We start from the raw sequence: 12,048 nt of genomic DNA, 5'->3' as shown, positions 1-12,048 counted from the left end.
TTTAACCACACTTTTGAAGCTTTACTTGCAAGTGACCAAAGAACAAAGCCATCCTCCCTCCCCCACTAAGCAAACCGTCGGTTTCCCTCAAGCATATGGGGAGTTTTGTTTCACTTTTCATTCACTTCTTCATTTTGTAATCTCTCATTCAAAACACACACTTACTAGTTTCCAATTTTCTCTCCTTTCTCTCTAACTTTTGTAAGTAACTTGAAGCATTCTTCTCTCCTTTTTCTTAAACAAAACCGAATACCATACACCCTTAATCATCATCATCATCTTTTGTTATTTGTAGTTTGATTACTTGTTGTTAGTTTGTTACATGTAATTGTTAGTTATTCTTTACTAGTTACAAGATCAAACTTTCTAGTTTTGATTCTTCTATTATCTTGTATTTTCAAGAACACAAGAACATAAACTCACTAGTTTATGATTCTACTTCAATTGTTTCTAAAGTTGCAAGTTCCATGTGTTGATTAAAGACATACTTGAAGCTCATGAAGTAAACTTTAAAGTTTACTTTCTAAAGATCAAACTTTGGTTTGAATCTTTAAAGTATGAACAACCATGAACCTTTTCTTGTTTATTTAAGTTTACTACTTCATTTATGCACTTTAAATTTCATGTGGTTGGTTTGTTGGTCAAAGATTACTAGTTAACTTTGATCTCATTAATCTTGAACTTAAAGTTAACTTTAAAGTTCAAGAACATATGAAGGAAACTTTTTAATTATAACTTTGTATACTTATGCTTGATCTAGACATTTGAGTCTTGGATCTTCAAGATCTAACTAGGAACTTTGTTCTACATCTTAAGATCTTGATTAGTTAGTTTATTTTCAAGTTTAGAGTTCAATATTTCTATTATAGTTCATGTAAGTGTCAAACCTAAGACTTTGATGTAACTTTGGTTCATCAAACTACATGCAACTCTTAAGTGAGTTATGCTTCATGTCTTAGACTTGCACTAGGGTTATGATGGTCAAGACTTGGTTAAGATGATGTAGATACATCAATGAGTTGTACACTTGAAGCTATATGCATCAAGGATGAGAACCATGATGAACATCAAGCACCAAGACCACCGGAACCCTTTTAAACTTACTGTTTCTGTCCAAAAGCTACTGATCTGATGTTTCTGTAACAGACCAATAGACCTGGGCTGTTCTAACCTTGATTTTTAGATAGAACCTTTCTAGTATATAACTTTTCATATAGGACTCGTCTTAATCCGAGTTACGGTTTAGGATTTATGGCCCTCCGATCGTCACTATGTCCTTTAACGTTGTGCAGAAATTTCAGACCTACTCGCACTTAAACAGTCACCACGGTTAAACGAAGACGAGTTTGCTTCTATAAATTTTACCACACTTAAGGGACTCATAGACGGAGCCATGGCCACTGGTCTCACCTTAATTCAGTAAGGGTAGAGGCCGTGGTGACTGACTGAAGTCAGACTTTGTTTTAAACTACTTTCATAAACGAAACTTACTTTACGCCTTTTGTTTGATGATGAATGATGATGACCCTTAAGACCTTAATTACATACTTTTAAACCTATTAAGATGATTTACTGACTTAGTACTATTTGCCTTAGGTTGAGGACCTTCGGACCGATTACTTGCATACCTTTTCCGAACCGACTTTACGACTACATTATCATTGTGAGTTATAGCATTCCCTTTTTACTTTAACTTATTTTGGGAACTGAGAATACATGCGGATTTTATGTTTTACATACTAGGCACGAGTACTTAAGCTTTATATGTGTGGGTTATACAACGGCATAAACATTCCCTTTAGCTCGGTAACGTTTAATCATTGGTTTTTGAACCGTGAACGCGAATCTTAGATATGGATCCATAGGGTTTGACATCCGCACTCGGGCTAGTCGCGCTAGCATTTAACGAGTGTTTAACACTTCGTAGACATACGCACTTTCCAAGTGTATTTTCAGGGGGTATAAACGTTAAGTTAGTTACCAAGTTCTCACGGTTAACATATACTTTATCATACTGTTTTGAAACGCTCTTTGTAGCACTGAAATCTCGTGGCCTACCATACACACTGTTATTCTTAAACTATAGCTCACCAACCTTTGTGTTGACATTTTTAAGCATGTATTTCTCAGGTGCTTGAGGTTGCTTCCGCTGTCTTACTTGTTGTGCTGTAGACACCCGCTGCTTAGAGTTGTCCACGCATGAACTACTTTACTTTGCATTCAAACATTAGTACTTTTGAATTATGACTTGTAACGACCATTTGGGGTCACGTACACTTAATTATTGCTTCTACTCAGTGAAGCATACTTTTGGAATATAAAACTTTCGATGTTGGTTTGACATCACTTTTAATTATGAATGCAAACTCTTTTTGAAAACGCATATAGTACTTAACCTTGTAATGATCCTGTTATTGATGATTCGTACACAATGGTTTTGTACGAGGCATCACATTTGGTATCAGAGCATTGGTTGTAGGGAATTAGGTTGCATTAGTGAGTCTAAGATCGACCCGAGTAGGATTCACTAATAGGACTAATCTACAACTTGCTAGTTTACTTGTTTCCGCTGAATTTACTGCATGCTACTGCTTACTTTTTCCGCTATATGCCGTATGCTACTACATGATTCCACTACTGCATGATGCTACTTGCTTTCAATTGCATGCTACCTGATGTTATGCGAGGTGTATATAAAATAGTTTATATTTTACTAGGAAAAACTATTAAATACGATACAATTTTACACAAGATATTTATTTATTTATAGAATGGATATACTTAAACCTTGCTACAACACTTATAGGCAGTGTACCTAATCGTACAGTAGTGTAGTTTTTAGTAAGTCCGGTTCGTTCCACAGGGAAATCTTTAAACAAAGCTCAATGCTATATTAGTTTACTTTTATAAAAATACAAATATATATATATAAGTAATATTATTATTATAAAGGGGGGTTTTTACCGTTTAATGACCGGTTTGTCGATTTTAAGACTTTAGTCGCAGTTAAAACCTAATGTAAAATATAAAATAAATACAAAAATAAAGATATTCACGCAATACGAATTAGTTGTGAGCAATGCGGTGGACCACACTTAATGAAAGACTGTCACATTGAACAAACGATGGAACAACGTGAGAATGTTGTCTACATGAACCAAAGGCTGGAAAATAGTTATCAGAATAATTATCAACCGCCAAGGCCAAACTTCAATCGAAATCAAAACATTCTTTACAATCCAAAAGGACCCGATAATAACTCGTATAACCAACAAGGTCCGAATAACCAACCAACTCAAAACAACACTTTCAATCAACAAAGGCCTGGCTTGTATAAACCACCACAACAAACCGACGAGAAAAAGTCAAATCTGGAAGAAGTGGTATTTAAGCTAGTTGAATCTCAAACACAATTTATTGAAAGTCAAACCCAAACGAACGAGAGATTTGATCAGTCATTAAGAACTCAACAAGCTTCCATTTTGAATCTAGAAAAACACGTAGGTACTCTTGCTAGCATGATGAGTGAGAGGGAACAAGGAAAGCTACCGAGTAATACTGAAGTAAATCCTCGGAATGAGAATGTTAACATGATATCAACAAATTCTGAAAAATCAATACCAGAAGTTGAGGAGGTTTTAGATGTAAGTAACAATGAAGAAGTTACACCACCACCACCACCCGAGTATGTAAAGCCAGTGGTGGCACCATACAGACCACCCATCCCGTTTCCAAGAAAAGGAGTTGAGTATGAGCAAGTAATAGGTAATAAAGTTTGTGATACCTCTGAAAAGAAGAAGAAGAAGAAGAATAAAAAAGTGCAAAAACAAAAACAGTAGAAGTAAACCCGGTGACGACAGTTCCACCAAATCCTCCACCTAGGGTAGGTGATCCGAGTGAATTTATTGTTCCTTGTCTACTTAGTGACTGTGTCATGTATGATGCACTAGCAGATTTAGGTTCAAGTGTGAGTGTTATGCCTCTTTCATTATATAAGAGATTAGGTGTAGGTGAGTTAACTCCAACGGATATGAGTGTTCGACTCCTTGATCAAACCATTAAGCACCCAGTTGGAATTGCTGACAACCTACCCGTTCAAGTAGGTAATTTAACCTTTCTAGTCGAATTCATTGTCATTGACATAGAAGAGGACTCAAACGTTCCTCTAATTTTAGGTCGACCATTCTTAGCATCCACCGGGGCGTTATTTGATGTAAGAAAGGGTAGAATGACACTTAGTAATGATGAGAAATCGATCACCTTTATGATTCGACAGTCTAAATATCCACAAACCAAAACCGTTGAACCGACAAAAACGATTGGTAAGAACCATGTTGTTTTACCAACTCCAACGGTAATGCTTAACAATAATAGAACGCCTAAGTGTGGGGAAAATGAAGTAACACCTAATGATGACTTGATAATAAAGAACCCCATAGTTGATACGAAATTAAATAACCCCGTTATTAACAGTTCAATGAAGAAACTTTTTAAACGGGTTATTGATGCTAAAAGTAAGGGAAACTTTAAGTTATATAACCGGTTAGTATCCAATCTGTCGCCTAAAGAAAAGGCGAAGCTAGTTGAATTTGTGGATATTACGGAAAAAGCTGGTCACTGGCTTAAAGCAAAAGTCACAGATATGCAAGTTGATTATGGACCAAGAGAAATTAACGATGAAGTTAATCACAATTTTGACACCACGGCTACCTAAGTGTGGGGAGATTCAAATGTTCTAAAAAGAAAATGCTATCTAGAGTTAGTTGTTCTGTTCTCGTGTAGTTCCGAGAATGGAACCCGATTGGTCTTTTCCGCTAGCAGACACTAAAGAACTAGTTTTCTCCCTCCATTCTGAATTTTTGTTTTGTAGGTTTTTTTATGAAATTAATATGCATTTTAATTTAAGTTTTTAAAAACAAAATTTACTTTAATTCATTAAGTTTAAAAAATGATTTCTAAAATTCGTCGTGAGTTAAAGACTAGGTCGTTGAGCCGAAATTGCTTTAACCGAGGGCGGGGCGACAAATTTTGTTATCATTTAATTTTATTGATCTAAAGTATGCAAAAATATATATATATATATATATTATATTAATTTTTGAACGTAGGGGTTATATACCAAACTTCAAAAATATGTATATATGTTTGTATTTTATGTTATGTACACAACAGGGTAAAACAGCGCACTTTCAAAGACTGTCATTAAGTTCAACAAAAAGCTACTAATTTTGATGACAAGGCGCAAAATATCAAATGTGATGTAAAATAATATGCTTACAAACTGGGTATTTTTAATCACTTTTCTACACTAATCACCCTCATGAATTTATAATTATAGTCTGATTTCATGCAAATGAGGGCATTGCATGATCTCAAGTGTGGGGAAGGGTTATAAATTCTCTCGGGTTTACACTTAGTTTATTTGCCAAATTTTGTGAAAATTTGAAAAATTTTCAATTAAATGAACTCAAAATCATGTTTATACATATTTATGAACGATGAAAACTAGGTGATAATACCGAAATTATCGTTACCTCGAAAAGGACATAAATTGAGAAACACCCTAAAACGCTTAAATTCATTTAAAATGAAATAGAAGAAAATAAAAAGGCAAAGAAAGAAACTAAGTGTGGGAAGAATGTACCAAGTTATTCAATTTAAAACATATATCACATATTTTTGTACAAGATTATTGCAGGTACTTTTGCTTTGGACGATACTAATCTGTTTTACCCGGTTTACTGTAATACATTTGAAAGAAAGATGGATCTACACGATGAATCAATTCCATCATTAAAAGGAAGTAAAGTCTTCCAAAAAAGACACGCGCTTCTTGATTTAGGTCATGAAGTTGTCGTCCAGACCAGCTGTAGGTTGACGAAAAATCTAGAAAAGTCATCACTAAAATCAGCAGGAAATCCACGGACCTCAGCATCAAACAGGGTCGCCAAGTGGTCAGATTTATCCTAACCATGAGAAGGATTTATATCGTATAATGGGGAGGCACCGTGCAAATTAGCTTGATAAGACTAATGAATCAGATCCCCAGAAAAGGATAATCTCCTTAAAGATTAAAAATCAGCTTTTAAGACTGATAATACTCAATCCTAGAGATTGACCTTAAAGATTGAGAATTCAAACTCATGGAATTCGATGATATCTAAACTCGAGCATGAACGAGAAAATATTTTGATCAAAAATACAAACCGATTTGTTTTCTGAAAAACCATTTTCAATGCGTTCATTACCATTGAACGTAAAATCCTAAGAAATTCACCTGGAATTCATTAGGTCACCTGAACCAAATCGGGTGTCAACCGTAAGAACGGTGGTTGCATAGCATGGTCGGAGACAGGACCTTGTGCCAGACCGAAAAATTATAGGATGATCTTTACTATCGCTCCTACCAAGGATAGTTCTAGCATCCGACACGTTAATAAGACCATAATCATCTGCATGTCACGGGACATTGCCTTAACAGTTTCTTGTTCATCGCTTTCCTTTACAACCGGACGGTAGTTTACCGAAAGGTAATATACGGAACAAGTAAACTGGATGTGTGCTTTCCGATACCGGGATAGCAGTGGATTACACGAACCTAAAAGTTTTAGCCAAAATATTGATCCACAAATATATTTTGCAACACCGATGATGGATCAAATCAGAAAACTTATCTAGGGTAAAAGCTAGAATGAATCTTCAAAAGATCAAATGTTTTCATAAAGATCCAATTTCCTTAATGGATCTAAATTTTTATAGTCATGTGGGACTGTAAACCATATCGTTACTACCATTGTTTATACCGCCATATCAAAATCACTGATGTACAAAATGTGAAGAATAAAGAAGTGATTCTAGTATTTCAAGACTATATTGCTTGAGGACAAGCAACGCTCAAGTGTGGGGATATTGATAAGGCTAAAAAGGAACATATATTTCATAGCATTATCCCCCAAGAAAGACAAGATTTTAGTTGCAATTGTTCCATTTTCAAGTGATATTCGTTTATATTAAATAAGTGCGAAGACAAAAGGCAGATTCGACAAATTGAAGACAAAAAGGTCCAAAAAGCTCAAAAGTACAAGATACAATTAAAAAGGTTCAAATTATTGATGAAGAACGTCTAAAAATGACAAGAGTACAAGTTACAAAACGCAAAGTACACGATATAAAATAGTACGCAAGGACGTTCGAAAATCCGGAACCGGGACATGAGTCAACTCTCAACGCTCGACGCAACGGTGTAAAAATTACGAGTCAACTATGCACAAGAATAAAATATAATATTTAAATAATTCATAATAAGAATAATATTAAATAATAAAAAGTTGTTAATTTAGCATAGTTCAGGGGTCGTAAATGAAAATTCAATTTCATATTTTGCCTATAAAAGGCGATGATTATCGATCAATTTAAAAGCATCCCTTTTTCTATCCTAAAAATCTATTATCAATATCAATATCTAAAAATCTCTATCATAATGTTAATGTAATAAGATATAACAATAATCTTAATTTTAATTTTAAATTATGATAATAATAAGATTTATGATAGAGATCGTTTGAGTGTGTAAGTCGAAATTCTGTCCGTGTAACGCTACGCTATTTTTAATCATTGTAAGTTATGTTCAACCTTTTTATATTAATGTCTCGTAGCTAAGTTATTATTATGCTTATTTAAAACGAAGTAATCATGATGTTGGGCTAATTACTAAAATTGGGTAATTGGGCTTTGTACCATAATTAAGGTTTGGGCAAAAGACCGACACTTGTGGAAATTGGACTATTGACTATTAATAGATGGGGGGTATTATCTAATTGAGTGACAACTCATTGGAGTCTGTCGAACCTATCTTCAAATTAATTATCCTAATAATTAATAATGATTATGGTTGTCCTATTTAGTGACGTTCATATGGAATCTATTATAATCATTTAATTAATTATTCGGGTTGGGTAATTGATTATTCAAACTGATCAAGTGGGTAAATTAATATTCATATCTAATCAAAACAGGGGTAGATTACATACAGTGATAACTGGTGTAATTGTTGACAGAAGTGATAACTGCGTCACAGTTTAAATCCTTAATTAGTTGGAATATTTGACTTCGGGTATAAGGGTAATTTGACGAGGACACTCGCACTTTATATTTATGACCGATGGACTATTATGGATAAAAACCAGATAGGTATCAAATAAACCATGACAAAGGACAATTAACCCGAGTAACAATGAATTAAAATCAAAACGTCAAACATCATGATTACGGAAGTTTAAATAAGCATAATCCTTTTATTTCATATTCTATCGCAATTTTATTTATTGTTATTTTATTTATCGTCATTTATTTATTTTACGCACTTTAATTATTGTCATTTATCTTTACGCTTAAAAATATAAAATCGACAAACCGGTCATTAAACGGTAAAAACCCCCTTTTATAATAATATTACTACTTATATATATATATATATATATATATATATATATATATATATATATATATATATATATATATATATATATATATATATATTTATATAAATATAGTTTTATAAAAATATAGTACGTAATCACTAGCTCCCTGTGGAACGAACCGGACTTACTAAAAACTACACTACTCTACGATTAGGTACACTGCCTATAGTGTTGTAGCAAGGTTTAGGTATATCCCATCCGTAAATTAATAAAACTTGTGTCATATTTTGTAGTATTTCCTAGTAAAAATAATACTATTTCGTACCCTCACGCTACATCAAAATACGATACAATTTTACACAAGATATTTATTTATTTATAGAATGGATATACTTAAACCTTGCTACAATACTTATAGGCAGTGTACCTAATCGTACAGTAGTGTAGTTTTTAGGAAGTCCGGTTCGTTCCACAGGGAAATCTTTAAACAAAGCTCAACGCTATATTAGTTTACTTTTATAAAAATACAAATATATATATAAGTAATATTATTATTATAAAGGGGGGTTTTTACCGTTTAATGACCGGTTTATCGATTTTAAGACTTTAGTCGCAGTTAAAACCTAATGTAAAATATAAAATAAATACAAGACTTAAATTTAAAGCGTAAAGTAAATAACGATAATGAAATTGCGAATAATAAAAGTGCGATAAAATAAACTTGCGATAATTAAAAAGTACGATAATTAAAAGTACGATTAAATAACAATAAATAAAAGTGCGATAATTAGAAGTGTAATTAAATATAAAATAAAGGAAATTAAATATGAAATAAAAGAATTATGCTTATTTAAACTTCCGTAATCATGATGTTTGACGTGTTGATTTTAGTTTTATGCCCATGGGTTAATTGTCCTTTGTCCTAGATTATTTAATATGTCCGTCTGGTTTTTGTCCATAACAGTCCATCAGTCATAAATATAAAGTGCGAGTGTCCTCATCAAATTATTCTTATACCCGAAGTTAAATATTCCAACTAATTGGGGATTCGAATTGTAACAAGGTTTTAATACTTTGTTTAATGAATACACCAGGTTATCGACTGCGTGTAAACCAAGGTTTTACTACTTTGTTAACAATTACACCAATTACCCTTGAATGTAATTTCACCCCTGTTTTAATTATTCTAGTGGCTATTAATCCATTCCCGTGTCCGGTTAAATGAACGATTATTCGTACATATAAATACCCCGCCCATCGTGTCCGATCGAGTGTATATGGTAATTTATAGGGACGCCCAATTGTAAATCTTTATATTAACATTAACAAACTTTCATTTAGTTAAACAAATATAAAGCCTATTAATAGCCCATAGTCTAATTTCCACAAGTGTCGTTCTTTTGTCCAAACCCCAATTATGGTACAAAGCCCAATTACCCAATTTTAGTAATTAGCCCAACATCATGATTACTTCGTTTTAAATAAGCATAATAATAACTTAGCTACGAGACATTAATGTAAAAAGGTTGAACATAACTTACAATGATTAAAAATAGCGTAGCGTTACACGGACATAATTTCGACTTACACCCTTACAATATTTGCTAACATACCCTTATTATTAGAATTATAATTAAAATTAAAATATAAATTATAAATATAAATATAAATTTTACGTATGATAAGAGAAGAAAAAGATGATGAAAAATGATCAGAATTCGGTTTGCTTTATAGGCAGAGTTGATTTTTGGGGCTCCGCGACTCGCGGCAAAATCCTCTTCAAACTCCGCGAGTCGCGGAGAATGAATTTACAGCTCACACCCTTGGAGTCTTTCTCTGCCGACGGTTTTATAATATATATATAATATATATATATATATAATTAATATAATTAATTATATATTATATTATATTTATATACATAGTTAACTTGTAATTTTTAGTCCGTTGCGTCGAGCGTTAAGAGTTGACTCTGGTCCCGGTTCCGGATTTTCGAACGTCCTTGCGTACAATTTTATATTTTGTACTTTGCATTTTGAATCTTGTACTCTTGTAATTTCGAGACGTTTCTTATCAATAATTGGAACCTTTTTGATTGTCTTTTGTACTTTTGAGCTTTTTGGTCGTTTGCGTCTTCAATTCGTCGAATCTGTCTTTTGTCTTCACCTTTTATTATTTAAACGAATATCACTTGTAAATAGAACAATTGCAACTAAAAGCTTGTCTTTCTTGAGGAATAATGCTATGAAATATATGTTCGTTTTTAGCATTATCAAATATTCCCACACTTGAGCGTTGCTTGTCCTCAAGCAATATCGTCTTGAAATACAAGAATCACTTCTTTATTCTTCACACTTTGTACATCAGTGATTTCTATACGGCGGTATAAACAATGGTAGTAACGATATGGTTTACAGTCCCACATGACTATAAAAATTTAGATCCATTAAGGAAATTGGATCTTTATGAAAACATTTGATCTTTTGAAAATTAAATCTAGTTTTTACCCTAGATAAGTTTTCCGGGATAACCCTTTACCGGTGTTTGCAAAATATTTTTGTGGGTTTGGTGGGTTTCAGATTTGAAAATTTTAGCTCAAAACTTGCTGTTTTGTGTCACCCACTTGCTAACCTTGTATTTGGAAAGCAACACGTCCAGTTTACTTGTCCCGTATATTACCTTTCGGTAAACTACCGTCCGGTTGTAAAGGAAAGCGTTGAACAAGCAACTGTTAAGGCAATGTCCCGTGACATGCTTTTGATTATGGTCTATAACGTGTCGGACGCAATTACTATCCTTGGTAGGAGCAATAGTAAAGCTCACCCTTATAATTTTTCGGTCTGGCACAAGGTCCTGTCTTTGACCACTATGCAACCACCGTTCTTACGGTTGACACCCGATTTAGTTCAGGTGACCTAATGAATTCCAGGTGAATTCCTAGGATTTTACGTTCAATGGTAATGAACGCATTGAAAATAGGGTTTTCAGAAAACAAATCGGTTTATAATTTTGATCAAAATATTTTCTCGTTCAAGCTCGAGTTTAGATATCATTGAATTCCATGAGTTTGAATTCTCAATCTTTAAGGTCAATCTCAAGGATTGAGTAATATCAGTCTTAAAAGCTGATTTTTAATCTTTAAAGAGATTATCCTTTCTGGGGATCTGATTCATTAGTCTTATCTAGCTAATTTGCATGGTGCCCCCCATTGTACCAGATAAATCCTTCTCATGGTTAGGATAAATCTGACCACTTGGCGACCCTGTTTAATGCTGAGGTCCGTGGATTTCCTGCTGATTTTAGTGATGACTTTTCTAGATTTTTCGTCAACCTACAGCTGGTCTGAACGACAACTTCATGACCTAAATCAAGAAGCGCGTTTCTTTTTCGGAAGACTTTACTTCCTTTTAATGATGGAATTGATTCATCGTGTAGATCCATCTCTTCTTTTCTTTCATCGGGTAAAACAGTTTAGTTTAGTCCAAAGCAAAAGTATTTTCAGTTATTTGTTACAGATATATGTGACATATGTTTAAAATAACTTGGTAAATTTTCCCACACTTGGCTTTTTATTTTTCTTTTTATCGTCCTCTATTCCATTTTAAATGAATTTTGACATTTTAGTTTG

The sequence above is a fragment of the Rutidosis leptorrhynchoides genome, chromosome 5 (assembly GCF_046630445.1).
Source record: "Rutidosis leptorrhynchoides isolate AG116_Rl617_1_P2 chromosome 5, CSIRO_AGI_Rlap_v1, whole genome shotgun sequence".
In the NCBI taxonomy this organism is placed as follows: domain Eukaryota; kingdom Viridiplantae; phylum Streptophyta; class Magnoliopsida; order Asterales; family Asteraceae; genus Rutidosis; species Rutidosis leptorrhynchoides.
This window is presented reverse-complemented; position numbering follows the sequence as displayed.